At 46.0% G+C, this 27,391-nt stretch overlaps 1 pseudogene; it reads left to right on the top strand.

The window, feature by feature from the left end:
• Positions 1-158: 158 nt before the first annotated feature.
• Positions 159-26,500, top strand: LOC123191545 (ABC transporter G family member 53-like; annotated as a pseudogene).
• The last annotated feature ends 891 nt before the right edge of the window (positions 26,501-27,391 follow it).

The following is a 27,391-nucleotide window of genomic DNA, read 5'->3' as shown; positions in this document are numbered from 1 at the left end:
AAAATAAACTATACTTCGGATTCGTCCCAGCGATCTCGGAGACCGCGACGTCAAGGGGTACATTAGCTTCTTCTCCGTCCTCGGCTCCACCACTCTATATAAGTGGCGATCTCTGTCTCCCGAGTAATCTCATTTCTGGCGCCAAGAGAGGAAGCACCATGGACGATGCCGGCGAGATGCACGCGTTTGGGCGCAGCCTGCGGGGGGAGAGCTCGGTTTGGTCGCGCGGCAGCGGCGACCTGTTCCCGCGGTCGTCGCCGGACTATGACGAGGAGGAGGCACTGCGATGGGCGGCGCTGGAGAAGCTGCCCACCTACGACCGCGCCCGGACGGCGGTGCTGGCCATGCCGGGGGAGGGGCTTAAGGAGGTGAACGTGGAGAAGCTGAGCGCCCAGGAGAAGCACGCGCTGCTGCAGCTCGTCGCGTGGGTCGGCGACGACCACGAGCGCTTCCTCTCCAAGTTCAAGGACCGCCTCGACCGGTACGTCATGGACCGATCGACGACTGATTCAATAATTTCAATCTCGATTAATTGGTTCATCCCTTCACTTGTGATGTTCTTTGTTGGTCGCGTGCAGAGTTGGGATTCAGCTGCCGACGATCGAGGTGAGATACGAGAACCTCAACGTGGAGGCACAGGCGCACGTTGGGAGCAGGGGCCTGCCCACCATCCTCAACACCTATGCCAATCTACTGGAGGTACGTCAAACACAAGAGCTCCCACAAGTACTACTCTTCGAAAAATGTAGTAGTACTTAATTTGTATACATGCATGCTGGTGATCGTCTTCAAACAGGGCCTGGCAAATGCTCTTCACCTAACACCAAACAGGAAGCAGAAGATACCAATCCTTCACAATGTCAGTGGAATCATCAAGCCCCACAGGTAGTTAACTTCTAGACATGCTGTGCACTTGACAAATCAACTCCATTAGACCATTACATTCAACCTCATCCCTTCCATTTTTAGGATGACCTTGCTTTTGGGACCCCCTGGCGCCGGAAAGACCTCACTGCTTTTGGCCTTGGCCGGAACTCTGCCTTCAAGTCTTAAGGTGCATCGCTTTACTTTTGGTTCTTTTTTTTTCATCAAGCTACTTTTGTTGTCGGTGCAAGTACTAACACGACGGAACATTGCAATCACAAAAGATGTCTGGGGACTTAACTTACAATGGGCATACTATGGATGAGTTTGTGCCACGGAGATCTGCAGCTTATGTCAGCCAACATGATCTGCACATGGCCGAACTGACTGTCCGTGAGACAGTCAACTTCTCGGCAAAATGTCAAGGAATTGGTCACCGTTTTGGTAAGACCAAGTAACATGGAAACCCCAAGACTCATCACGGAAACATATCGCATTGAGTAGCTTATTAAATTTTGTACTGAATGATCAGACCTGCTAATGGAGCTATCCCGGAGAGAAAAGGAACAACACATCAAACCAGACCCAGAAATAGATATCTACATGAAGGTACTACAGTTGTTGTTACATTTTAAATCGTTTTTTTCTTCGTAAAAGGAGATTTAACCCCACGGCATCTGCATCATTACGATGCACACAACCATATTTATTGAAATAAACAAAGAACAAGTCATATCATGCAGTACATTATGAAACATCCAGGGGATAAATGCCACAACCGACTTATAATAAAGAAACATGCCTACACACATAAGTATTAATGAAACACCATCCAAATCGGTTGAATATGTCCAGTGCAACCGTCTCCCATCGGCTGAATCCAAACGCCACATGCTCATGCGCTTCCGCACGCTGAAGTAAGGACCGTATGAGGTGACCTGCAAATAAGTTGGTATCTTTGTTCTATTAAAAGCACAGTCATTACGGCACCTCCATAATCCCAGAGAGAAGTGCACACTCGCACATGATGTGTGCTTTAAACTTAGGACGAACCCCATCCAACCAGTTGCTGAACAAATTCTATAAACTAGTAGGTTGAAAGCTAAAAGAATCATACATCAAAGAAGGTTGGTGAATATACAAGAAATAAATAGATGTTGATTTGTTTCCTTTTGATGAAGAAAGTAACATTTTTTTTACTTTCTTGTAACACATGTTTTCCAAAATTATCCTTCGTTAGGATAGCCCCTCCATACAAAACCGACATGATTATCTTATTCTTGAGCAGAACGTTCATTTTCCAAATATATGTCCTACGAAAGATGGGGCCGGTATTTATGAGATCCGCATACATAGATCGTACCAAGAGGACTCCAGAAGAATGCAACCGCCATCAAAAGAATTCGGTTTGTTACTTAAGTTGACTTACATCAACTATCTTAATAAATGGAGCCATGAAATCCACTTATCCCCGATCAAAGATCGAAGAAACTGGACACTCAACGAGGTTGTACCTAATAATGTACCAACAAAAACCTCTTTTCGTTGCACAATATTATTGTTGGGGAACGTTGCAGAAAACAAAAAAAATTCTCTACATTTCACCAAGATCTATCTATGGAGTCATCTAGCAACGAGAGGGGAGTGCATCTACATACCCTTGTAGATCGCGAGCCGAAGCATTCAAGAGAACGGGGATGATGGAGTCGTACTCGCCGTGATCCAAATCACCGATGACCAAGTGCCGAACGGACGGCACCTCCGCGTTCAACACACGTACGGAGCGGATGACGTCTCCTCCTTCTTGATCCAGCAAGGGGAAAGGAGAGGTTGACGGAGATCCAGCAGCACGACGGCGTGGTGGTGGATGCAGCAGTGATCGCAGCAGGGCTTCGCCGAGCTTCTGCGAGAGGGAGAGGTGTAACAGGGGAGAGGGAGGCGCCAAGGCTTCAGGTGCGGCTGCCCTTCCTCCCCCCACATTATATAGGCCCCCTAGGGGGTGCGCCGGCCCTAGGAGATGGGATCTTCTAGGGGGGGCGGCGGCCAAGGGGGTGGAGTGCCCCCCAAGGCAAGTGGAGACGCCCCCTCCCCTAGGGTTCCCAACCCTAGGCGCATGGGGGCCCAAGGGGGGGGGGGCGCACCAGCCCACTATGGGCTGGTTCCCTCCCCACTTCAGCCCATGAGACCCTCCGGAATGGGTGGCCCCACCCGGTGGACCCCCGGGACCCTTTCGGTGGTCCCGTACAATACCGCTGACCCCCGAAACTCTCCCGATGGCCGAAACTGTACTTCCTATATATAATTCTTCACCTCCGGACCATTCCGGAACTCCTCGTGACGTCCGAGATCTCATCCGGGACTCCGAACAACTTTTGGGTTACTGCATACTCATATCTCTACAACCCTAGCGTCACCGAACCTTAAGTGTGTAGACCCTACGGGTTCGGGAGACATGTAGACATGACCGAGACGACTCTCCCGTCAATAACCAACATCGGGATCTGGATACCCATGTTGGCTCCCACATGCTCCTCGATGATCTCATCGGATGAACCATGACGTCGAGGATTCAAGCAACCCCGTATACAATTCCCTTTGTCAACCGGTACGTTACTTGCCCGAGATTCGATCGTCGGTATCCCAATACCTCGTTCAATCTCGTTACTGGCAAGTCACTTTACTCGTACCGTAATGCATGATCCCGTGACCAGACACTTGGTCACTTTGAGCTCATTATGATGATGCATTACCGAGTGGGCCCAGAGATACCTCTCCGTCATATGGAGTGACAAATCCCAGTCTTGATCTGTGTCAACCCAACAAACACTTTCGGAGATACCCGTAGTATACCTTTATAGTCACCCAGTTACGTTGTGACGTTTGGTACACCCAAAGCACTCCTACGGTATCCGGGAGTTACACGATCTCATGGTCTAAGGAAAAGATACTTGACATTGGAAAAACTCTAGCAAACGAACTATACGATCTTGTGCTATGTTTAGGATTGGGTCTTGTCCATCACATCATTCTCCTAATGATGTGATCTCGTTATCAATGACATCCAATGTCCATAGTCAGGAAACCATGACTATCTGTTGATCAACGAGCTAGTCAACTAGAGGCTTACTAGGGACATGTTGGTGTCTATGTATTCACACATGTATTACGATTTCCGGATAACACAATTATAGCATGAATAAAAGACAATTATCATGAACAAGGAAATATAATAATAATCCTTTTATTATTGCCTCTAGGGCATATTTCCAACAGTCTCCCACTTGCACTAGAGTCAATAATCTAGTTACATTGTGATGAATCGAACACCCATAGAGTTCTGGTGTTGATCATGTTTTGCCCTAGGGAGAGGTTTAGTCAACGGATCTGCGACATTCAGATCCGTATGTACTTTACAAATATCTATGTCTCCATCTTGAACATTTTCACGAATGGAGTTGAAGCGACGCTTGATGTGCCTGGTCTTCTTGTGAAACCTGGGCTCCTTGGCAAGTGCAATAGCTCCAGTGTTGTCACAGAAGAGTTTGATCGGCCCCGACGCATTGGGTATGACTCCTAGGTCGGTGATGAACTCCTTCACCCAAATTGCTTCATGCGCTGCCTCCGAGGCTGCCATGTACTCCGCTTCACATGTAGATCCCGCCACGACGCTCTGCTTGCAGCTGCACCAGCTTACTGCTCCACCATTCAACATATACACGTATCCGGTTTGTGACTTAGAGTCATCCAGATCTGTGTCGAAGCTAGCGTCGACGTAACCCTTTACGACGAGCTCTTCGTCACCTCCATAAACGAGAAACATGTCCTTAGTCCTTTTCAGGTACTTCAGGATATTCTTGACCGCTGTCCAGTGTTCCTTGCCGGGATTACTTTGGTACCTACCTACCAAACTTACGGCAAGGTTTACATCAGGTCTGGTACACAGCATGGCATACATAATAGACCCTATGGCTGAGGCATAGGGGATGACACTCATCTCTTCTATATCTTCTACCGTGGTCGGACATTGAGCTGAGCTCAATTTCACACCTTGCAACACAGGCAAGAACCCCTTCTTAGACTGATCCATATTGAACTTCTTCAATATCTTATCAAGGTATGTGCTTTGTGAAAGACCTATGAGGCGTCTTGATCTATCTCTATAGATCTTGATGCCTAATATATAAGCAGCTTCTCCAAGGTCCTTCATTGAAAAACTCTTATTCAAGTAGGCCTTAATGCTGTCCAAAAGTTCTATATCATTTCCCATCAAAAGTATGTCATCTACATATAATATGAGAAATGCTACAGAGCTCCCACTCACTTTCTTGTAAACGCAGGCTTCTCCATAAGTCTGCATAAACCCAAACGCTTTGATCATCTCATCAAAGCGAATGTTCCAACTCCGAGATGCTTGCACCAGCCCATAAATCGAGCGTTGGAGCTTGCACACCTTGTCAGCATTCTTAGGATCGACAAAACCTTCCGGCTGCATCATATACAATTCTTCCTTAAGGAAACCATTAAGGAATGCCGTTTTGACGTCCATTTGCCATATCTCATAATCATAGAATGCGGCAATTGCTAACATGATTCGGACGGACTTCAGCTTCGCTACGGGTGAGAAAGTCTCATCGTAGTCAACCCCTTGAACTTGTCGATAACCCTTAGCGACAAGCCGAGCTTTATAGATGGTCACATTACCATCCGCGTCTGTCTTCTTCTTAAAGATCCATTTATTTTCTATGGCTCGCCGCTCAACGGGCAAGTCAGTCAAAGTCCATACTTCGTTTTCATACATGGATCCTATCTCGGATTTCATGGCTTCCAGCCATTTGTCGGAATCCGGGCCCGCCATCGCTTCTTCATAGTTCGAAGGTTCACCGTTGTCTAACAACATGATTTCCAAGACAGGGTTGCCGTACCACTCTGGTGCGGAACGTGTCCTTGTGGACCTACGAAGTTCAGTAGCAACTTGATCTGAAGTTTCATGATCATCATCATTAACTTCCTCTCTAGTCGGTGCAGGCACCTCAGGAACATTTTCTTGAGTTGCGCCACTTTCCGGTTCAAGAGGTAATACTTCATCAAGTTCTACTTTCCTCCCACTTACTTCTTTCGAGAGAAACTCTTTCTCTAGAAAGGATCCATTCTTGGCAACAAAGATCTTGCCTTCGGATCTGAGGTAGAAGGTATACCCAATAGTTTCTTTAGGGTATCCTATGAAGACGCATTTTTCCGACTTGGGTTCGAGCTTTTCAGGTTGAAGTTTCTTGACATAAGCATCGCATCCCCAAACTTTTAGAAACGACAGCTTAGGTTTCTTCCCAAACCATAATTCATACGGTGTCGTCTCAACGGATTTCGACGGAGCCCTATTTAAAGTGAATGCGGCAGTCTCTAAAGCATAGCCCCAAAATGATAGCGGTAAATCGGTAAGAGACATCATAGATCGCACCATATCTAATAGAGTGCGATTACGACGTTCGGACACACCATTACGCTGAGGTGTTCCAGGCGGCGTGAGTTGTGAAACTATTCCACATTTTCTTAAGTGTGTGCCAAATTCGTGACTCAAGTATTCTCCCCCACGATCTGATCGCAAGAACTTGATTTTCCTGTCACGTTGATTCTCAACCTCACTCTGAAATTCCTTGAACTTTTCAAAGGTCTCAGACTTGTGTTTCATTAAATAGACATACCCATATCTACTCAAGTCATCAGTGAGGGTGAGAACATAACGATAGCCACCGCGAGCCTCAACACTCATTGGACCGCACACATCAGTATGTATGATTTCCAATAAGTTGGTTGCTCGCTCCATTGTTCCTGAGAACGGAGTCTTGGTCATTTTACCCATGAGGCATGGTTCGCACGTGTCAAATGATTCGTAATCAAGAGACTCTAAAAGTCCATCTGCATGGAGCTTCTTCATGCGTTTGACACCTATGTGACCAAGGCGGCAGTGCCACAAGTATGTGGGACTATCATTATCAACCTTACATCTTTTGGTATTCACACTATGAATATGTGTAGCATTACGCTCGAGATTCATTAAGAATAAACCATTCACCATCGGAGCATGACCATAAAACATATCTCTCATATAAATAGAACAACCATTATTCTCGGATTTAAATGAGTAGCCATCTCGAATTAAACGAGATCCTGATACAATGTTCATGCTCAAAGCTGGCACTAAATAACAATTATTGAGGTTTAAAACTAATCCCGTAGGTAAATGTAGAGGTAGCGTGCCGACGGCGATCACATCGACCTTGGAACCATTCCCGACGCGCATCGTCACCTCGTCCTTCGCCAGTCTCCGCTTATTCCGCAGCTCCTGCTTTGAGTTACAAATGTGAGCAACTGCACCGGTATCAAATACCCAGGAGCTACTACGAGTACTGGTAAGGTACACATCAATTACATGTATATCACATATACCTTTCGTGATGCCGGCCTTCTTGTCCGCTAAGTATTTGGGGCAGTTCCGCTTCCAGTGACCACTTCCCTTGCAATAAAAGCACTCAGTCTCGGGCTTGGGTCCATTCTTTGGCTTCTTCCCGGCAGCTTGCTTACCGGGCGCGGCAACTCCCTTGCCGTCCTTCTTGAAGTTCTTCTTACCCTTGCCTTTCTTGAACTTAGTGGTTTTATTCACCATCAACACTTGATGTTCCTTTTTGACTTCTACCTCTGCTGATTTCAGCATTGCAAATACTTCAGGAATGGTCTTTTCCATCCCCTGCATATTGAAGTTCATCACAAAGCTCTTGTAGCTCGGTGGAAGCGACTGAAGGATTCTGTCAATGACCGCGTCATCCGGGAGATTAACTCCCAGCTGAGTCAAGCGGTTATGTAACCCAGACATAGTGAGTATGTGCTCACTGACAGAACTGTTTTCCTCCATCTTACAGCTGAAGAACTTGTCGGAGACTTCATATCTCTCGACCCGGGCATGAGCTTGAAAAACCATTTTCAGCTCTTCGAACATCTCATATGCTCCGTGTCTCTCAAAACGCTTTTGGAGCCCCGGTTCTAAGCTGTAAAGCATGCCGCACTGAACGAGGGAGTAATCATCAGCACGTGTCTGCCAAGCGTTCATAACGTCTTGTTCTGCAGGGAGAGCAGGTGCTTCACCTAGCGGTGCTTGTAGGACATAATCTTTCTTGGCAGCTATGAGGATGATCCTCAGGTTCCGGACCCAGTCCGTATAGTTGCTGCCATCGTCTTTCAGCTTGGTTTTCTCTAGGAACGCGTTGAAGTTGAGGACAACGTTGGCCATTTGATCTACAATACATGTTGTAAAGATTTTAGACTAAGTTCATGATAATTAAGTTCATCTAATCAAATTATTCAATGAACTCCCACTCAGATAGACATCCCTCCAGTCATCTAAGTATAACATGATCCGAGTTAACTAGGCCGTGTCCGATCATCACGTGAGACGGACTAGTCAACATCGGTGAACATCTTCATGTTGATCGTATCTTCTATACGACTCATGCTCGACCTTTCGGTCTTCTGTGTTCCGAGGCCATGTCTGTACATGCTAGGCTCGTCAAGTCAACCTAAGTGTTTGCATGTGTAAATCTGTCTTACACCCGTTGTATGTGAACGTTGGAATCTATCACACCCGATCATCACGTGGTGCTTCGAAACAACGAACTGTCGCAACGGTGCACAGTTAGGGGGAACACTTTCTTGAAATTATTATGAGGGATCATCTTATTTACTACCGTCGTTCTAAGTAAACAAGATGCAAAAACATGATAAACATCACATGCAATCAAATAATAGTGACATGATATGGCCAGTATCATATAGCTTCCTTTGATCTCCATCTTGGGGCTCCATGATCATCTTGTCACCGGCATGACACCATGATCCATCATCATGATCTCCATCATCGTGTCTCCATGAAGTTGCTCGCCAACTATTACTTCTACTACTATGGCTAACACGTTTAGCAATAAAGTAAAGTAATTTACATGGCGTTTCTCAATGACACGCAGGTCATACAAAAAATAAAGACAACTCCTATGGCTCCTGCCGGTTGTCATACTCATCGACATGCAAGTCGTGATTCCTATTACAAGAACATGATCTCATACATCACATATATATCATTCATCATTCATCACAACTTTGGCCATATCACATCACAAAACACTTGCTGCAAAAACAAGTTAGACGTCCTCTAATTGTTGTTGCAAGTTTTTTTTACGTGGCTGCAATAGGGTTCTAGCAAGAACATTTTATTACCTACACCAAAACCACAACGTGAATTGCCAATTTCTATTTACCCTTCATAAGGACCCTGTTCATCGAATCCGATCCGACTAAAGTGGGAGAGACAGACACCCGCCAGCCACCTTATGCAACTAGTGCATGTCAGTCGGTGGAACCAGTCTCACGTAAGCGTACGTGTAAGGTTGGTTCGGGCCGCTTCATCCCACGATGCCGCCGAATCAAGATAAGACTAGTAATGGCAAGCAAATTGGCAATATCGACGCCCATAATTACTTTGTGTTCTACTCGTGCATAGTAACTACGCATAGACCTAGCTCATGATGCCACTGTTGGGGAACATTGCAGAAAACAAAAAAAATTCTCTATGTTTCACCAAGATCTATCTATGGAGTCATCTAGCAACGAGAGGGGAGTGCATCTACATACCCTTGTAGATCGCGAGCGGAAGCGTTCAAGAGAACGGGGATGATGGAGTCGTACTCGCCGTGATCCAAATCACCGATGACCAAGTGCCGAACGGACGGCACCTCCGCGTTCAACACACGTACGGAGCGGATGACGTCTCCTCCTTCTTGATCCAGCAAGGGGAAAGGAGAGGTTGACGGAGATCCAGCAGCACGACGGCGTGGTGGTGGATGCAGCAGTGATCGCAGCAGGGCTTCGTCGAGCTTCTGCGAGAGGGAGAGGTGTAACAGGGGAGAGGGAGGCGCCAAGGCTTCAGGTGCGGCTGCCCTCCCTCCCCCCCTTTATATAGGCCCCCTAGGGGGTGCGCCGGCCCTAGGAGATGGGATCTCCTAGGGGGGCGGCGGCCAAGGGGGTGGAGTGCCCCCCAAGGCAAGTGGAGGCGCCCCCTCCCCTAGGGGGGGGGGCGCACCAGCCCACTATGGGCTGGTTCCCTCCCCACTTCAGCCCATGAGGCCCTCCGGAATGGGTGGCCCCACCCGGTGGACCCCCGGGACCCTTCCGGTGGTCCCGGTACAATACCGCTGACCCCCGAAACTCTCCTGATGGCCGAAACTGCACTTCCTATATATAATTCTTCACCTCCGGACCATTCCGGAACTCCTCGTGACGTCCGGGATCTCATCTGGGACTCCGAACAACTTTTGGGTTACTACATACTCATATCTCTACAACCCTAGCGTCACCGAACCTTAAGTGTGTAGACCCTACGGGTTCGGGAGACATGTAGACATGACCGAGACGACTCTCCGGTCAATAACCAACAGCGGGATCTGGATACCCATGTTGGCTCCCACATGCTCCTCGATGATCTCATCGGATGAACCACGACGTCGAGGATTCAAGCAACCCCGTATACAATTCCCTTTGTCAATCGGTACGTTACTTGCCCAAGATTCGATCGTCGGTATCCCAATACCTCGTTCAATCTCGTTACCGGCAAGTCACTTTACTCGTACCGTAATGCATGATCCCGTGACCAGACACTTGGTCACTTTGAGCTCATTATGATGATGCATTACCGAGTGGGCCCAGAGATACCTCTCCGTCATATGGAGTGACAAATCCCAGTCTTGATCCGTGTCAACCCAACAAATACTTTCAGAGATACCCGTAGTATACCTTTATAGTCACCCAGTTACGTTGTGACGTTTGGTACACCCAAAGCACTCCTACGGTATCCGGGAGTTACACGATCTCATGGTCTAAGGAAAAGATACTTGACATTGGAAAAACTCTAGCAAACGAACTATACGATCTTGTGCTATGTTTAGGATTGGGTCTTGTCCATCACATCATTCTCCTAATGAGGTGATCTCGTTATCAATGACATCCAATGTCCATAGTCAGGAAACCATGACTATCTGTTGATCAACGAGCTAGTCAACTAGAGGCTTACTAGGGATATGTTGGTGTCTATGTATTCACACATGTATTACGATTTCCGGATAACACAATTATAGCATGAATAAAAGACAATTATCATGAACAAGGAAATATAATAATAATCCTTTTATTATTGCCTCTAGGGCATATTTCCAACAATTATATAGTTTTGGGTATTGCACGGCCAAAGGTGTATGTTCCAGCCATGTATCCTCATAGAATCTCATGGTACATCCATCACCCACAATAAAATTGCCTCTACAAAAGAATGTAGACTTGACCCTTAATAAGCATTTCCATAATGGTGAGTTTGTCGGTTGCGCCTTTACTTGAGGCAAAGTCTTTGAGTGAAGATATTATTATTGCATAGCAACATTAACCACAGACCATCTTCCTCTATTAGAAACTCATATAGCGACTTGCTAGGTAAGTGTTTGTTCTTAACTTTAAGGTGTGCATTTCTAGCCCCCCTTGGTGTTTTGGCCTACATAGGATATCCCACTTTGCCAAGTGGTACTTTGTTTTTATATTCATCAATCTAACAAAAGAATCTGGAGTGATAAAAATCAAGTCATTTTCATACCCCTTTGGTATTTCGAAGAACGAGAGCATGTAAATAGGTAAACTCTTGAGCACAGAGTTAACTAGAATTAATCGTCCTCAATACACTTCCACTTTTTGTTTGTAAAGGTTAACCAGAAGAAAACGAGAGCATGTAAATAGGTAAACTCTTGAGCACAGAGTTAACTAGAATTAATCGTCCTCAATACACTTCCACTTTTTGTTTGTAAAGGTTAATCAGAAGAAAAGGCCATGAGTTTTGGTTTCCAATAATTGTGCTTCTTTTAAAACATATCCTCAATACACTTCCATTGTTTGTTTGTAAGTTTCAGAAAATGAATAGTACTCAGAGGTACCGAAATGGAACCTACCAACCGCGCATATAGTTTCTTATAGTGTTTCTTCTATTATTTGGCACGTCCAAAATAGAAGACTTCACTCTTGTGGAAGTTATGTTTAAACCCCTATAATTGCTTAAAGAGGGAAAGTATCAGTTTCATATCTACGACCCTGTCCATATCGTACTCTATAAAAACAATAGTTTCATCCGCCATAATGGATGATGGAGACGCCCCATCACCCAAATACGGGATGAGACCACCCACCTTTCCACCCTCCTTAGCCCTTGCTATGAGGACCTCTAGCGCCGACAACAATGCTGAAAAGAATTGGAGATATAGGATCCCCTATTAACAACCCCTCCCAGGCTTGAAAGTAATGAGCTATGTAGCCATTTACTTTCACCCCAATGCCAACCCCGAATAAACTTATGCACTAGCTGCCGTGAGGCCGTATCAAAACCCTTCATGCGTAGAGCTTGTTGAAAGATAGAACATTTGACTTTATCATAGGCTTTCTCAAAATCCACTATAAAGATAACTCTGTGAAGTTTCTTTGAGTGTAACTCATGAATTTTATCCTTTAGGACTACCACCCCTTCTAGGATATGTCGTTCAGGGCATGAATGAAATTTGAGTAGAGAGACCACAATGTGCGCCATTGCAGTTAGCCTCTATTTATACCCACTTTGGTAAAAAAACTAACATTGAGCGGACAAATTGGATGAAATTGTGTAAATCCGCATGGTGTCCTCCTTCTTTGGAAACAACATGATGGTATCAAAGTTGAGCATAAACAGTCGAAATTACCCATTAAATAAATCCACAAACAATGCCATACGTTATCCTTTTATAGTCCCCCAACATTTCTGGTAGAATTTCATGGAGAACCTGTCTAGTCATGGCCTTTATTGTTCTTCATTTGCGAGATGGCTTAAAACATCTTCTTTCCCATAAATGGCGTTGCGAAAACCACGTTCTCTTTCAGCGAAAGTTGTGGAATATCATGAGTAATGTCCTCATCCATCAACATGAAGGTGGACACTAAGGATCCAAATAGCCTTATATAATAATTAGAGATAAGATTTGAGATTTTCCCGCCCCACAATCATCCCCTTGTCTTGCACTAATTGGATAGCTTTCTTTTTGGGGTGTTTGTCGCTCACGACCAAATGGAAGAATTTAGTATTATTGCCACCTTCCCGTACGTACCTCACTTTGGCACGGTCGGGTCATTTGGTTTATTCCTCTCTTGTGAGTTCGCCAATGTTCACCTCAGCCTCGTGTTTGGCAGCACATTCTGTCGGTATGAGGTGGGTTCATTTGGCCTTAATATCTAAAACATCAATAAGTTGAAGGAACCTTTCTTTTTCTTTTTTATAAGCACAGCTAGAATTCTTAGACATCCTCGTAAGAATTGTCTAATATGCCGGATTTTAAATTGTCACCACCCTACATTTGTTCCACCACGTGTTTATTTTTCTCATTCTTTGGCCGCCATCTGAACGAAGCATTCCCTCTCTAACCACAATAGCTCAAAAGAGAAAGTTGCTTCGTCCCCTATGTTAGCGGGCCTCATCGGAGTCCAAAAGAAGTGGTGTGTGATGAGAAAGTAGCCTTTGCAAGGCGTGTACCGCCACAAGAGAATATTTTTTGCTTCAACTCAACACTAGCTAACACACAATCCAATATATCGTAGCTAGTTCACTTCACTAGTTCACTTAATTCAATGGTTGAGACATGGTACGTTCAAATGTAAAGCTTGATGCATATCAATCTTTCATTTTTCTTATCTAGGCTGCTGCAACAGGAGATCAAAAAGCCGAGGTGGTCATAAATCACATACTAAAGGTGCATGCGAATCAATTACTTATTTATAGCTCAGTTGTAATTTACATTGAATTACATAATTATAATAAGAATGATACCAAGTTCCTTTATTTAATTTCACAAAAAGTTCTAAGAAATGAAAAGTGATCACACTACTAATTCTTTAATTTCACTCGTTTGAATTATTGAAGGTCTTAGGGTTGGATATCTGTGCTGATATAATGATAGGAAACAATATGTTGCGAGGCATATCAGGAGGGCAAAAAAAGAGAGTAACTACAGGTAAATATAGTTCGAAAGTAAGAAACTTACAAGATGCTTATGTGTTATTACATAGCTAAATTACTTTGTACTCCTATACAATCAAACTCACCCTTTCTATGACATGGTTGTGCAGATGAGATGCTCGTCACACCCGGACGAGCCCTTTTCATGGACGAGATATCAACTGGACTTGATAGCTCGACAACCTTCCAGATTGTGAACTCCATCCGACAAACAATCCACATTATTGGTGGAACGGCAGTCATTGCCTTGCTACAACCTGCACCAGAGACATATGAATTATTTGATGATATAATTCTCCTTTCAGATGGTCATGTTGTCTATAATGGCCCTCGACAATATGTTCTCGAGTTCTTTGAAATAATGGGATTCAAATGTCCCAAGCGAAAAGGCGTAGCTGACTTCCTGCAAGAAGTGAGTGTAATCAACTTATTGTATGAAGTTTTCCCTGATTATATATGGGTCTATTTTAAAGTGCATTATCGTGAATCACCTTCAAAATATAAAACTTTAAATTTCTAGGAATTTTCATAATGCATAATGTGTGCTCACAAGTGAAACAAATGGATCAACATATTAATATATTTCTTACAGTTTGCGTCTGTAGCAAAATATGGCAAGCTGTAGTAGTTCTAGAAAATTGTCATAAGTTGTGGGTTTTTTTCATCCCCAAAACGTGGGATTTTTGTAATAGCGGGATCATAAATGGCTAACATGTTAAAGTTTGACTAACTATAACTGGAAATTTATAGGTTACATCAATAAAAGATCAAGGACAATACTGGATAAACAATGATGAGACATACAGATTTGTTCCGGTCAAGGAGTTTGCGGAGGCATTTCAATCTTTCCATGTTGGTCAAGCTATAAGGAGTGAGTTATTTGTGCCATTTGACAAGGACAAAAGTCATCCCGCAGCTCTGAAAAAATCACAATACGGTGCCAGCATGAAGGAACTACTCAAAGCTAATATCAACAGAGATATATTGCTCATGAAGAGGAATTCCTTTTTGTATATATTCAAGGCAACCCAGGTGATGATTCTAAAATCAAAATCTACAGAAGTTCAACACTAAATGATTTCTTTGGTATTCCTAGAAAAGTATAGAAGAACATAGCGTACATTATCTTATTATTTCTCCTTTTTCTTTAGTTGACACTCTTGGCGATCATTGCAATGACCGTATTTCTGCGCATCAATATGCATCGTGACTCGGTAACAGATGGAGGGATATACATGGGTGCTATCTTCTTTGGGATCTTGATGATAATGTTCAATGGGTTTGCAGAAGTAGGTCTAACTACTATAAAGCTCCCGGTTTTTTTCAAGCAACGAGATCTTCTCTTCTTTCTAGCATGGATATACTCGTTGACTTCATGGATCATTAAGACCCCCCTATCCTTGCTCAATGCAACAATTTGGGTTGGGATAACATACTATGGTATCGGATTTGATCCCAACATACAAAGGTAAGTGGAAATTTTAAGATCAATGGTTTTTTAACACCTTTTCTTTGGTACACCCCCTAAACACATCAACGGTTGAGATTACCCATACCCCTTCGTAATAAAGGGCAAGATGCTCTTTTTAATGTGTTGCACAAGCTAATGAAAACAATGCAATGCTACAGATTTTTTAGACAGCTCCTACTGCTCTTCTTAGTGAACGAGGCATTTTCTGGACTCTTCCGCTTCGTTGCTGGCCTTGCAAGGCATCATGTTATTGCAAACACCATCGCTTCCTTCTGCATGTTAAATTTTATGCTCACTGGTGGATTCGTCATGGCAAGAGGTATGCAAAAGTGGCTAAGCTGAAGTCCTAAAAAAGATGTTTGAAGTGTCCAGTTGAGAAAACTTGGAAGGGGGTTAGCCCAGTTAAAAAAAGCTGAGAAAACTTAGAAAGAATTTCTGGAGTTTAGTTATGTTTGCCCCCATTGGATGTGTTATCGGTGAATCATAAATTAAATGAAAATATTTGTATGATTTAACAGACAATGTGAAGAATTTGTGGATATGGGGATACTGGATATCACCCCTGATGTATGCACAAAATGCCCTATCGGTGAATGAGTTCCTAGGTCATAGCTGGAACAAGGTAAATAGACTTCTGTGGAAGGATGAACAATCATGTCTCTGAATATGTATGGCTAAAGCATATTATTAATGATATACTACAGACAACCCCCAGTTTCAAAAGACCACTTGGAAGACTAGTTCTGGAATCTCGAGGGATTTTTCCTAATACAAAGTGTACTGGATTGGTGTTGGTGCCTTGCTCGGATATGTGCTACTATTTAATATCCTATACAGTGTTTGCCTCACATTCCTCAATCGTGAGTCCGAAATAAATTTTATTTAGAATGTAAATAGATATCTAAATTGCATTTTTTCAAAAAACGCTGTAAATTCTAATCTCATACATTATCCTATATGCAGCATTTGACAACAACCAGCCAACAGTATCTGAAGAAACATTGAAGATAAAACAAGCTAATCTCATTGGTGAACTTTTAGAAGCATCATCGGGAGGATGGGTTAACAACAGTACAATGGCATCTAGAGGTAATTAATGGTTCTATATTAATCAATCTAAGGAAGATATAAGATAAAAAATGGACAACTAGAAATGCTCAATAACGTGACTTCCTAATCCAATAGTTGAGGTGTAATTCAAAATTATAACACTTGCATATGCTTACCAGATACTGCGGACGGGAGCAATGACAAATCAAATTTGTCGGGGGGTACTGATCCACGAACACCTATGGGGACAGGGCCCCTTTCGGTTCGGTGGGAGGCGGAGAGCGCACAAAGAGCGGATCGAGGCAGTACACGCGGGCGGTTTTACCCAGCTTCGGGCCGCACGGATGCGTAAAACCCTACTGCTGCTTGTTTGTGTGTATTGAATCTTTGCTCAGGAGCGATCGACGCTACCAGACTGAGCGTGGGAGTGTTTCTGGTGTTTCCAATGAGCCGAACCGGCCGAACCCCCTCTACGTTGCGCTTGGGCCTCCTTTTATACTCTCAAGGGGTTACCCACAGGTGGCAACGTAGACTAAAAGGGTAGAAATGGAAAAGGATGCGGTAGGTGCAGCTACCGCTACTGTGGATACGGTGCACCCTACCTAACTCTGACGGCAGGGGACAAGGGCATTAAATGCCTGTCTGAGTCTCCTAAACAGTGCAAAAGGTGACCGTTAGGAGCGCCACCGTTTGCCACGATGGGCTTCTCTTCATCTCCGCTTGCCACCACGTACCCCTAGCTGCACGGCCTCCTGCCACGTGTTCTTGGGAGAGTCCTAGAGCGACACGTTAGCAGGTGTGCTGGAGCGTGGGCACGAAGTGGGGGTTTCCCGCGGCAAGCTCCTTGCCGCGGCCGTCGTCTTGTCGCGTCCGGAAGCTTGTCGCTCGCCGGATCTTGCCGGGACGCAGGGCGCGTCGCGGCAAGCTTTCTTGGTATGCCTTGAGTGGCCTTCCCGGCAAGCTCCTCTTGCCGGGGTCTTGTCTCTTCCCGGCAAGATCCTCTTGCCGGGGCCTTGGTTGGCCTTCCCAGCAAGCTCCTCTTGCCGGGGCCTTGGTTGGCCCTCCCGGCAAGCTCCTCTTGCCGGGGCCTTGGTTTGAGTACTTTGTTCTTGAATGGTCTTCAAGGGAACCATGGAGGGTCTTGACGGTCACCCGGCAAGCCTTGCCGCGGGGTGCTGCAACTGCCCGTGCACGAGTTCGGGATACTAGGGTACCCCTACTCTAGTACACCGACAGGAGCCCCCAGGCCTGGGCCATACACGGTGCCGAGCGCTGTTGGGCCAGGCCCAAAACAGTGCACGGGCACGCGCGGCCCGGGTCCACACCAAATCTCGCTCCGTATCCACCGCACCTCCCGCAACGACATGCGTCAATCACGGCGTCGTGGGGGAGATCGTGGGTGGTTCTTTATTCGGAGAGAGCGCAACGTCCGCCCCTTTCTCCTTTCTTCAGATTCTGCTCCCCTTTCTCTCATCTGCCATGGAGAAAGGGAACCCAGGCCCTTCATCAGTGGCGGCAAGGATCGCCGCCAGACAGCGCATCTCTCCCTCTTCCGCGCCCGTGGTGGCAGAGCCAGCCATAAGGGGAAGAGGGAGGGGGCGAGGTCGCGGACGAGGTCGAGGCGCTCGGGGAAGAGGCGGACGGGGTGGCGCGTCAGCTTCACCTCCGCCGACGGCTCCTCCCCCCACGGCGGTCCATATTGGGGACGACCCTTGCGAGTTCTTCGTCAGGCTGCGCCGGGCGCCTCGTCGTCGCCTCCGGCTTCCAGCTCCGTTTGCACGCGCGATGGAGTTGGACCCGCCCGAGACACTGAGACTGCACATGAGGGGCTGTGGGATCAGCGGCACGCGAGTCCGCGTTGCATTCCCAGCCCCTAATGTGATGTATCTTGATCGAGGGTGGAAGACATTCGCCCGCATCCACAGCTTGACGGAGGGGTTTACCCTCCATTTTAAGTTGATGGAGGGCGATCTCCTCTCCGTCAAGGCCTTCGGGTGCTTCGGCACTCGGGCGAAGTGCTGCGTGGACAGCTCCTCCGACAGCGAAGGCTCCTCGTCGAGCGAGAGCGACGAGGAGGGGAGCGACATCGACGATGAGGGTAGCGGGCGGCGGAGCGGCGGGTCCGACTAGGCGTCGGGCGCCGCTTTGCGCGGCACCGGCGACCCCATCATCCGCGTCGCCGGCTTCTTGAACTCCCCGGGGTCGTCTCCTTGGGCGGCTGGCGTAGGGAGGCTGCGGAAGGGGAAGAGGGCTGGCGACAAGGCCGTCAGGTCGGAGTACGAGGGCGTGGTGCCCTCGACAGCGTGCTGACGTCCTGCCGCCCCGTCTTCGAGCCCCGCTTCCAGCGCCGCCGTCGCCGTCCAGCCTTCGGACGGCCCCCGGGATGTTCCCTTGGTGTCTTCTGGCACCCGTAGCTCGCCTAGGCGCTCCTTCTGCCCTTTTCGCCTCCTTGACCTGCCTCCTGAGGAGAGGGACAGGAAAGGGATTACGGGCATCTTATCATTTTAATTTGTAAGCCTTCGGGCCTTAGCTGTATCTAGAACTTGTAATCCTCTCTTTCATGTTTTTCATCCTCTATGGACTGTACCTGAGTGGGATGTTTTTTAATGAAAAGGGGATGCTTGCCGGGTTATTTGTCTCGCGAGCTAAACCCACGCCAAGGAGCAAATCCTTGGTATCCCTCGGACAGACATTTCATCTCCCGGCAACAGGCCCTGCCGCCTTCCCACGTCGCTCAACCTTTCTCACGCTTTTGACGGAGGCAGGAACGAGGTGGGTGCGGTCTCCTCGTTTCATCCCTTTGCTGCCGCGACTACGACCAAACTTGGCCCCGAGAACGAGCCCCAGGGCCTAGAGTCGAGGGAGCACGGCAGTTTCCGGGAAGAAACGTGGTTTCGCATTCCCCAGTCCATAAGAGGATGCATGATGAGGGATGAAAGACTTATCTGATATTGCAGCCCCCGGCAACTCTGGTTTGCCGTGGACGATTCTTGGCACTCACAGCCCCCAGCGATACTGGCTTGCCGGGAAGGCTTTTATCTTCAGCAGAGAACTTTGTCGTTCTCGATGACGGCTTCCGGCAAGCTCATTGTCAGGAAGGCTTTTATCTTCAGCAGAGAACTTTGACGTTCTCGATGCCAGCTTCCGGCAAGCTTGTTGCCAGGAAGGCTTTCATCTTCAGCAGAGAACTTTGACGTTCTCGATGCCGGCTTCCGGCAAGCTTGTTGCCAGGAAGGCTTTTATCTTTGGCAGAGAACTTTGACGTTCTCGATGCCGGCTTCCGACAAGCTTGTTGCCAGGAAGGCTTTTATCTTTGGCAGAGAACTTTGACGTTCTCGATGCCGGCTTCCGGCAAGCTTGTTGCCAGGAAGGCTTTTATCTTCAGCAGAGAACTTTGACGTTCTCGATGCCGGCTTCCGGCAAGCTTGTTGCTAGGAAGGCTTTTATCTTCGGCAGAGAACTTTGACATTCTCGATGCCGGCTTCCGGCAAGCTTGTTTCCAGGAAGGCTTTTATCTTCGGCAGAGAACCTTGACGTTCTCGATGCCGGCTTCCGGCAAGCTTGTTGCCAGGAAGGCTTTTATCTTTGGCAGAGAACTTTGACGTTCTCGATGCCGGCTTCCGGCAAGCTTGTTGCCAGGAAGGCTTTTATCTTCGGCAGAGAACTTTGACGTTCTCGATGCCGGCTTCCGGCAAGCTTGTTGCCAGGAAGGCTTATGGCGAAGAACATCGTCGTTCTTGACACCGGCTCCCGGCAAGATCGTTGCCGGAAAGGCTTATGGCGAAGAACTTCGTCATTCTTGACACCGGCTCCCGGCAAGATCGTTGCCGGAAAGGCTTATGGCGAAGAACTTCGTCGTTCTTGACACCGGCTCCCGGCAAGATCGTTGCCGGAAAGGCTTATGGCGAAGAACTTCGTCGTTCTTGACACCGGCTCCCGGCAAGATCGTTGCCGGAAAGGCTTATGGCGAAGAACTTCGTCGTTCTTGACACCGGCTTCCGGCAAGATCGTTGCCGGAAAGGCTTATGGCGAAGAACTTCGTCGTTCTCGACACCAAAAAGATTGGTCCTAAAGGCGTTGCCAGCCCCCGGGCCATAGCTGCGTTTAAACATGACAAGTGATTAGCATCCGAAGTGCACTTAACTCGCTTGCGAATTTTGACTTTTGCTGCATATTCCCTATGCCTGCTGGAATGCTTTCCGGTGCGTACGATCCAGCCAGCAGCGCTTGAGGAACGGGCCCTTAGCGGCTATTCGGGAACATCACCTCCTGGAAAGGTTTACCTTCTTAGTTCTAGCGCAACCGCACAAGTTGCCGAGCGGACTCGAGGCAACATGGAGCGCAACTAGCCCCGAGAAGGCTCCTTGGCATACAGGTTTATGCAGGAATCTCAAATAAATAGTGCATGCTATCTTCCTGTTCAACCTCTCTTTGTACGTCCACCCTACGCTTTCTAGGGAAACTTGCCGGTGCAGGCACCCTTGCCGCGAGCGCCGAGTGCGGAACTTCAGTAGCCTGCTGGCGGGGTCGCTACCGACAAGCAACCTTGTCGCAACTAGTTGCAGCTCACTTAAGTTGTTGAGCGGGCTCGAAACAAAGTAAGGGCGCTAGCGGCTCACTTAAGTTGTTGAGCGGACTCAAAGCAAAGTAAGGGCGCTAGCAGCTCACTTAAGTTGTTGAGCGGACTCGAAACAAAGTAAGGGCGCAACTAGCTACGAGTTGATTCCTCCGTGCACAGGTTTTCCGTACAAAGAACAAGATCTCCGAGGCGGATAACCTTATATAGAAAGGAAATATCTAAAGTTTTGCATGACTTAGCTTTTTCTGTTGCCGCACTGGCATCGTTCTTTTGCTCGCCCGCTCCTTAGGAGCCATGACGATGAAGAACAGCTGAGCCTTGACGTGGACGGAACAGCTGCCGCCGAATCCTTTTTCTTCGGTGGCATGTCGATGAAGACAATGAAGATTTAGCTTGCGTGCACGCCAGATCAGGTTCGCGCAATCTCGATGCTCCCCTACCTGGCGCGCCAAAGATGTCGGGGAAACTGATCCACGAACACCTATGGGGATCGGCGGACCGAGCCCCTTTCGATTTGGTGAGGGCGGAGGTTGAACAAAGAGCGGATCGAGGCAGTACATGCGGGCGGTTTTACCCAGCTTCGGGCCGCACGGATGCGTAAAACCCTACTGCTGCTTGTTTGTGTGTATTGAATCTTTGCTCAGGAGCGATCGACACTACCAGACTGAGCGTGGGAGTGTTTCTGGTGTTTCCAATGAGCCGAACCGGCCGAACCCCCTCTACGTTGCGCTTGGGCCTCCTTTTATACTCTCAAGGGGTTACCCACAGGTGGCAACGTAGACTAAAAGGGTAGAAATGGAAAAGGATGCGGTAGGTGCAGCTACCGCTACTGTGGATACAGTGCACCCTACCTAACTCTGACGGCAGGGGACAAGGGCATTAAATGCCTGTCTGAGTCTCCTAAACAGTGCAAAAGGTGACCGTTAGGAGCGCCACCGTTTGCCACGATGGGCTTCTCTTCATCTCCGCTTGCCACCACGTACCCCTAGCTGCACGGCCTCCTGCCACGTGTGCTTGGGAGAGTCCTAGAGCGACACGTTAGCAGGTGTGCTGGAGCGCGGGCACGAAGTGGGGGTTTCCTGCGGCAAGCTCCTTGCCGCGGCCGTCGTCTTGTCGCGTCCGGAAGCTTGTCGCTCGCCGGATCTTGCCGGGATGCAGGGCGCGTCGCGGCAAGCTTTCTTGGTATGCCTTGAGTGGCCTTCCCGGCAAGCTCCTCTTGCCGGGGTCTTGTCTCTTCCCGGCAAGATCCTCTTGCCGGGGCCTTGGTTGGCTTTCCCGGCAAGCTCCTCTTGCCGGGGCCTTGGTTGGCCCTCCCGGCAAGCTCCTCTTGCCGGGGCCTTGGTTTGAGTACTTTGTGCTTGAATGGTCTTCAAGGGAACCACGGAGAGTCTTGGCGGTCACCCGGCAAGCCTTGCCGCGGGGTGCTGCAACTGCCCGTGCACGAGTTCGGGATACTAGGGTATCCCTACTCTAGTACACCGACAAAATTCTGACCACACAACTATGAATTCTATTCCAGGCAAGAAAGGAATGGTCCTACATTTTGTACCTCTCTCTGTCACATTCGATGATATAAAATACAGTGTAGACATGCCAGAGGTATTTTCTTTATGTAACTTCTTAGGATACGGTTATACTCATATGTCCAATATGTAGAACATACATGAGTAAAAACATCACACATCATTACTTTATCCAACATAAACTGTAGGAAATCAAAGCACAAGGTGTGGTGGAGAGCCGATTGGAATTACTAAAAGGTGTCAGTGGTTCATTTAGGCCAGGAGTACTCACAGCTCTTATGGGTGTAAGTGGTGCCGGTAAGACAACACTGATGGATGTGTTGGTTGGACGGAAGACCAGTGGATACATAGAGGACAACATTACAATCTCCGGATATCCAAAGAAGCAAGAAACTTTTGCTCGTGTATCAGGTTACTGTGAGCAGAATGACATCCATTCACCAAATGTGACTGTGTATGAATCACTTGCATTCTCTGCATTTCTCCGATTACCTGCCAATGTTGAGTCCTCAACAAGAAAGGTTTGCAAAGAACAAAAAAAACTTTCTTTGAATGTTTTCATAGTATAGAAGTACATATATTAGAAAAGTATATGAAACATGATTAATTGAGAAGACTCATATTATCAACTGACAAGGTTCACTAAAAAGAATTGTCAACTGATATTACAAGGTAATGCCATGTAAAGTGAAAAATGGATCACAATAGAATTTAAGTTGAAATGTCTAAGAAAGATATTTGGAAGTGCTTGTCGATCACATTTATTTACTAGTCATATCTTGGTAAGGGATACCATATCTACTATCTACTTTAACACATGAAACCGTGTGCAGATGTTCATTGATGAGGTAATGGAGCTAGTGGAACTTAACCCCTTAAAACATGCATTGGTTGGATTACCTGGTGTGAGTGGATTGTCAACTGAGCAGAGGAAAAGGCTAACAATAGCAGTGGAGCTAGTTGCTAACCCTTCTATTATTTTCATGGACGAACCAACATCTGGACTGGATGCACGGGCAGCAGCCATTGTCATGAGAGCAATAAGGAATACTGTAGATACAGGAAGGACTGTTGTTTGCACAATTCACCAACCGAGCATCAACATATTCGAGTCTTTTGATGAGGTACTAAATAGAGTGTGTACACACATTAAAGGGTAAAAAAACTAAAGCAACATATGAGCAATTGCTAATGTTTCTGAACCGTATTAATACACGATGGTTTGTGTGTCTTTGCAGCTCTTCCTGATGAAACGAGGAGGTGAAGAGATTTATGTAGGCCCACTAGGTCGACACTCGTGTGAATTGATCCAATATTTAGAGGTGAAGAAAGGAAACATAAATTAGTCTATGTTTAGATATGAAGTGTCATACTAAACAAAGTTACTGAACTGTTTTGGTTCTACACAGGCTATTGAAAATATCAGAAAGATTAAAGACGGACATAATCCTGCAACATGGATGCTGGAAGTTACCAGTACAACACAAGAACATATAACCGGGATTAACTTCAGTCATGTATACAAGAATTCTGAATTATATTGGTACTTTTCTTGTTTCATTACTACATAATTTAATAATTTAATAATGTCATGCTGAAAAACTATAGCCATGATACAATTTGATTTAAGCCACGAGATCTTATATTTCAAAAAAGAGCAACAATTAATATATTTGAACAAATATGCATGACTTAAAATATATTGAAATCATAGATCACCCATTGTAAAAGCATGATAATACTCGTGTGTCAATTTGATCTTCTGCAACCGAAGTTCATATATGTGTGAAAAATACAATTGACAAAATAGTTGTTTACAATTTGCACTAATATTATCGGTTTTGTTGCATCTCAGGAGGAACAAAAAATTAATAAAGGAGCTAAGCACACCTCCTGAAGGTTCAAGCGACCTATCCTTTCCAACCCAATACTCACAAAACTTCATCACACAGTGTTTTGCTTGCCTGTGGAAGCAAAGTTTGTCATACTGGAGAAACCCTCCATATACCGTTGTGAAGTACTTCTATACTATAGTACTTGCACTGTTGTTTGGGACAATATTCTGGGGTATTGGAAGAAAAAGGTAACATCATATATAATAAATTAAATGAAGTACATGATTGTATATATAATACTCCCTCCATCCCATATTAGTTGTCTTAGATTTGTCGAGATTAATTCGGTACGGAGGTACTAGTTGTTAAGGAGATTACTTATGGTTCCCACCTTTACTCTTGCAGACACAATCAACAAGACTTATTCAACGCCATGGGATCCATGTATTCCGCAATTCTGTTCATGGGGGTGCAGAACTCTACCTCAATTGAGCCGGTTGTGGCTGTTGAGCGCACAGTCTTTAAAGGGAAAGTGCAGCTCGCATGTACTCACCTTTGCCATATGCATTGGGACAGGTAAAGTTTCTTTGCATTAACTTTCATCTATAGTTATGTAATGTCTCGACCAAACTCACCGGTTCACCTGCCGATTTTTGGCTATTGCACTTGGGATCTAGACCGGTCCCACACCGATTTTTGGCTGTTGCACCTGGGATCTAGACTGGTCCCTCATACCAACATTAGTCTTTTCTGTGCATTTTTCCTCACTCATGTGCATCTGGGATCAACTTTTCAGTCGGTCACCAATCCTCAAATTGCTCCAAGGGGTCAACTTTCCGGTCGGTCACCCATCCTTAAATTACTCTAAGCCAAGCACGCTTAACTTTAAGGTTTCTTGAGGATGGACTTCCAGAAAAGAGGTCGCACCTTGTTGATATGAGTACTATATCATTCCTATTAAACCGGAATGTCATAAGTTATTTTATAGGCCAAATAAAAACAAGACTATGGAGTTTAACGAACAAAAGGCGTCGCATTTTCATGTATAACATCATATATGAACGCAAGCATGTATATTTTTCTTCTTCTTTCTTGTGTTCTGGAGTGGGTTGATACCATACTTGAACTGCTTATTGTATGTGGTGGTAATTTGCTTTATATATAAGGCGGGGCGAAAAGCCTTTTTAGTGAAAGGATTGAGTTCATATTGAATTACAGCTAGAAAAGATGGTATATATAGTTTAACAAATATCTAAGTGGAAAGCAATAGTAAAAAACAATAAGAACTAACATCCTTCCCTTTGTAGGTTGTAATTGAACTTCCATATATCCTTGTCCAGTCCTTAATATATGGTATTCTAGTATATGCTATGATTGGGTTCGAGTGGACAATTGCCAAGTTCTTTTGGTACCTGTTCTTCATGTACTTCACTCTAGCTTACTTCACATTTTATGGAATGATGTCGATGGGACTGACATCAAACTACAATGTTGCCTCTATTGCTTCTGCGGCGTTCTATGCTCTCTGGAACCTTTTCTCGGGATTTATTATACCAAGAACTGTAAGTATACTAGTTGCTCTCAATGTTTTAACTTTCTATACTTCCCCTTCTAACCAATAAACAAAAATTTCTCCTTCTTTTCCAAATATTATTCAAACTCTTATTCAAAAAGTGATACTATGTTAACTGGCTACTTTGCTCTATAGAGAATCCCAATATGGTGGAGATGGTACTATTGGCTCAACCCTATTGCATGGACACTCAATGGTCTGGTCACTTCACAGTTTGGAGATGTAACAGAAGAGTTTGATAATGGAGTGCGAGTATCCGAGTTTGTAGAAAGCTACTTTGGGTACCATCAGGACTTACTGTGGGTAGTCGCTAATGTGGTCGTCTTATTTGCTGTTCTTTTTGCTTTCCTTTTCGGACTCTCAATCAAGCTATTTAACTTCGAAAAGAGATAAGTGATCAAGGAAGAGCATATCCAAGTTTGATCGAAGACTAGCAGAGACAATACAATAGGACTATGTCCTTTTACTTGTATTGGATACATTTGAATATTACTGGGAATATTAGACAATTTCATGATTAACTCTACAATATAAATCATGATTAAAGTAATTATTAGCATGTATACCTCTAGCATACTAGATGGATTGAACAACATCATACATGTAGCAGCAACCATAATTAGGGAGTAGATCGAAATATGTAATCGTTTGTAGATGAAAATAGTTGTGGTTGCTGACGAGGTAATGTTATTGTCAACAAGTTATCCAAGAATGGTCGAAGCAGATGTGTGATGCGTCTCTGCCTAACTTGGAAGGAAGGTGACCCACGAATGTGAACAATCAGGTGTAGCGCTTTCGAAAACCCAATTGCCCTCTCCTAGTACAGGATCACAAGAGCAAGATGTTCCGGGGACCTGCTCTCGAAGTCATTGGTGCATGCCTACATTTGGGATGGAGTAGATTAGCATGGCAACACGACCAACAAGAGGCATGAAAACCCTATCTCAATTTGTTATGTATTTGGAGATGTCCGATAGGGCTTTACTCTTATAAAGGACGTTAGCATGGGCTCTACGATGGCAAAGAGGCCCTCCGCCGTCTGTTTGCGGCTGGCTTGACGTGAGGTCCACTTGAGGATGATGTGAAATATTTGATTTGCCCGGACTGCTCAGACCCGGGCGACCTGGCTTGGCGGTCCATGACGAGTGGACCGCAAGTGCGCACATGACCATAGTCATGCGGCAGCTCGCGTCGTGCCTACACCCAAGCGCGATGGCCTAGCTGGACCCGCCTCTTGGCATCTTCGCACCTGTCGGCTGGTTTGGTCACTGCAGTCGGGATGTGTGGTCCACGCTCCTGCTCCATCTGCGCCGAGCCATCTGTTCCGCAGTGGCATGCCATGAGGGCCTCTCGGGGCTCTCCGTGTTGTCCGATATGCTCGG

Source organism: Triticum aestivum, chromosome 2A (genome assembly GCF_018294505.1).
Source record: "Triticum aestivum cultivar Chinese Spring chromosome 2A, IWGSC CS RefSeq v2.1, whole genome shotgun sequence".
In the NCBI taxonomy this organism is placed as follows: domain Eukaryota; kingdom Viridiplantae; phylum Streptophyta; class Magnoliopsida; order Poales; family Poaceae; genus Triticum; species Triticum aestivum.
Note: the sequence above shows the minus strand (reverse complement) of the source record. Positions and strands in the feature narration are given on the sequence as shown.